Source organism: Pinus tabuliformis, chromosome 8 (assembly GCF_031772625.1).
Source record: "Pinus tabuliformis cultivar Carrire ecotype Pingquan chromosome 8, CPIR1, whole genome shotgun sequence".
Classification (NCBI taxonomy): domain Eukaryota; kingdom Viridiplantae; phylum Streptophyta; class Pinopsida; order Pinales; family Pinaceae; genus Pinus; species Pinus tabuliformis.
The window spans coordinates 1,211,048,709-1,211,052,304 of record NC_142294.1 but is presented as its reverse complement, the minus strand read 5'-3'; positions in this window follow the sequence as shown (position 1 = coordinate 1,211,052,304).

Here is a 3,596-nt window from a genome sequence, read left to right as displayed (position 1 = left end):
GTCACTTTTTCCTAGATTTGTGGCATGCGCGTCATAACCTCGATCTTATCAAAACTCATTTGTCGGATGCTGCATAGCTCATTCCTCACATTGATCTTGCAGCTCTAACATCCCACATCGCATCTAGGAGTCTTTGACACATTCAACTTAGCTTTTTCAAGGCAAGTCTTATTTTCATGTCTTATGTTGCGTTTCTGTCACTTTTTGTATTTCTCCTTGTGTAACTGTTGTCTACTTGATTTCAATGAACACTTGTTGTCGTTTTGATGCCTGTTAGCTTATAGAAGCATTGTTTCAATTTTTGTTTGCATCTCGCTACTGTCGCATGCATGACACTGTTTCTGCACTAACGGTCGCTATCACGACGACTCACTTCACACACATGCTTGCTTTCTCGTTTTCTGAATCCTAGACTCACTGTTTACATGCATGATCATTCACTCTTGTTTGCACTCAGCTTCACCATGCATTCAGACTTCTTATGTTTCCAATCACCCGTCGGCGGGTCTAGGTTGCCTTGGCCCAGACTTTGCCCTGCTTGGCTAGCAAATGTGCATTTCTAGAAGTAAAGACTTTACCTTCCCTCCAGAAATTGCGCAAACATGGCCCAACATTGGCCTCCAAGCTTGTATTGCACAATTCTGGGAGGCAGTGCCTTGCTGGCCCCAGAAATTGCACAATGCAATTTGCTGGATTGCATGTCACTGTTGACTGAAATTGCGCATTGCACAGTTTCAGTCCTTAACAAGCCAAGATGGATTGTGCGTTGCACAGTTCCAGCAGTCAGTCAGCCTCCTGACAACCCGAACTGTGCCTTGTGCAGTTTTGGCAGTTAGTCTCCCAACCTCCAGGTGAAAATTGCACAATCTTCACAGTGAGTCACACATGTATGTTCCATGCCAGTCCTCCATTTTGTTTTGGTTTTCAACTGACAGATTTATTTCCATGAGTGTTTTTATGTCTCCAGGTATCATATGTGTTCTTTTGCCTCTCAACAACATAGGTACAATGGCCTCCCAGAGAGCAGGGTCAAAGGACATTGTTGAGAGCGCAATTGGAGATGTAGTTGAGCGAGTGTCTATGAGCTGACCTATCTATGAAGACACCAAGTTGTTCATAGACGTGGATATCAAGATGAAATGGTCGTGACATCACAGAGAGAAGCACCATCAACAATAGCAGAAGGTAGTAGACTTAAGCATGACCAAGGCAGGAGGAAGGTTGTTGACAGCTCAGAGGTGAAGCAAAGCTGCAAGTCCAAATCAAATCCACTTGTGATAAAAGAAACTTTGGAGATTGAGGTTAAGATGTGACATCATGGCAAGAGGATCGCACAAAGGAAAAGAGAGAAACAAAGGATTGAGGAAACAGAGAAGGAGTTGCAGGAGTTGAAGCGATAACTAAGGGTAGAAAAAGAAGTGTGCAACAGAGAGAAGGAAGTGCAATAGGAATAGGTACAGCAGGAGACACAACATGTACAGACTGACAAAACTGCACCCATACATGTTATAGACCCATCCCAGCAGCTGGCATATAGCATACAGGGTGAGAAGTGTTGTTTATTGCACACACGTGTGTTCAAGAGCATGCATGTCATTGTACGCACACATGCGATCCCATCCATTGGCACACTCACCGAGGTGAAGACAAAGGACCAAGTCTGACTGGAGCTGGACATGTACTTCGACGAGTTGATGTGCATAGCTACCAGCACACACTTGGAGATCAGCGCAGACACTATCCATTAGTATGTTTCTGGCTTGACTACACTCAAGACTATGATGCGCATGTTATCAAACGAGTTGGACAGAGGAGCCAAATTAGTGTACCCAGATGCATCGGAGGCAAGAGTTCTTGTCCAGAAGGATGTCACCAAAGAGTACATGGACACCATCACCGACTACGAAGCTTGGCATCAGTTTGCCACTGTCGATCATCGAGAATGCCGAAGAGTTGGTCTTCCCACAACTGTCCGAGTCTTAGTGATGTCTTGCATGGATTACTCAAGACTATTTTGTCTCACATGGGTACATGTGTAGATTGTAATGTAACATCTTGTAAAAGTGAAAGAACAAGTGTCAATAGTAGAATGTAACAATCATGTAGTAGTTGAAGAGTCATGAGGGTAGGTGAAGAGTCACAAAGGGAAATGTCAAGGGTCACCCAACCCTTTGTTATTTATAGAACCTCATAACTCATTATAAGGGCTTTTGGGAGCCAAGCTTCCTATAGGTGTATCTTAGAGAAAGCTTGGAGTGTACTGTAATGCGCCTTGGAGGAGCAGGCGGTAGTGACTATAATGTTCCGCTGTCGGAACTAGTGGTTGGTCATGGTTGTATTGTATGATTGGATATTTCAACTACCTTGGTTACTCTGATGATATATGTAGTTGTTTGCTTACGCATGTATGTATGGACTCTTTTTATATATGTATGTATGAATCTTACTGAGATGTGTTTTTGGTTTAACCATCACTTCCCTGCCTTCCAGCTTGTGATGTATCTTTGCTTGTGTGTTCCCTTTCAAGCTGTGTGTTTCCACAAGTTTATAAGGGGCGCACTCATTCCCCTTTCCATGAGTTAGAATCCTTCATGCACCATCCTTGGCTTGCTGCACATTTCACACCCTTGCTACCAACAATGACATCCTACTTACCTCTGCGCGCAACCGCAGTCAAGGCAATACCGTATGACCCACTGTTGGGACTCCTACACCAAACGGTCCGAGGTCTAGTTGTGACTTCTTACAAGGGAAATCCCCTAACATCTTAACATGTCTAGCACTGTCAACACTCCATTATCTAAAGCTTGTCCTAATGTTTTCTAATTTGTTTTTTTAGTTATACTTTTTATGAGTCTTTCGTGATCGACACTAGCTTTCAACAATTTTTCATTATCTGCTCTAATACTTTCTAGTTCCGCTTTCATACCCTTCACCATCTCTAGCAACTCTACAGTAGGTGATGATACCTCACCACCTAACTACACCCAAAGTTCCTTTCCATCAGGAATTTTTGAAGATGGTTTTGTCATGATTTTTTTTTACCTTACTCCTTATTGTGCAAGAAAAAACATTTATTTTGTTAAATTCTAGTTGTGATCTAGCTCATAGACCTCAATGTTGTAACCTACCACTCTGATACCACATGAAATGTACATCCAATTAACACGTTAAAACAAAAAAGAAAATGTTTTGTTTTCTTAATCTAATATCAATGTGTTCTCATTGAAATAATTTAGCGAAATTGATCTTTAATAAGGTTTCTTCTCTCATTACACAAATTTATCTACTACATTTATACAATATTTATTTGTTTTGGCTCATTGCTGCCACTTGGTTGTAAACCTCATGACTTGTTGACTAAAATAATTTTGTCAAGGAAACATAGAGTATATAACTCTATAAGTAAGTTCTTATGTGTGTCTTTTGATTGACAATCATGTACTTAGGATCATTCTTACTAACATACCTCTATACCAAACTTTTAAAAGAGTATCCTTTACATACATACATACATACATACATACATACATACATACATAGATATATATATATATATATATATATATATATATATATATGCTTTGTAAAAAGAG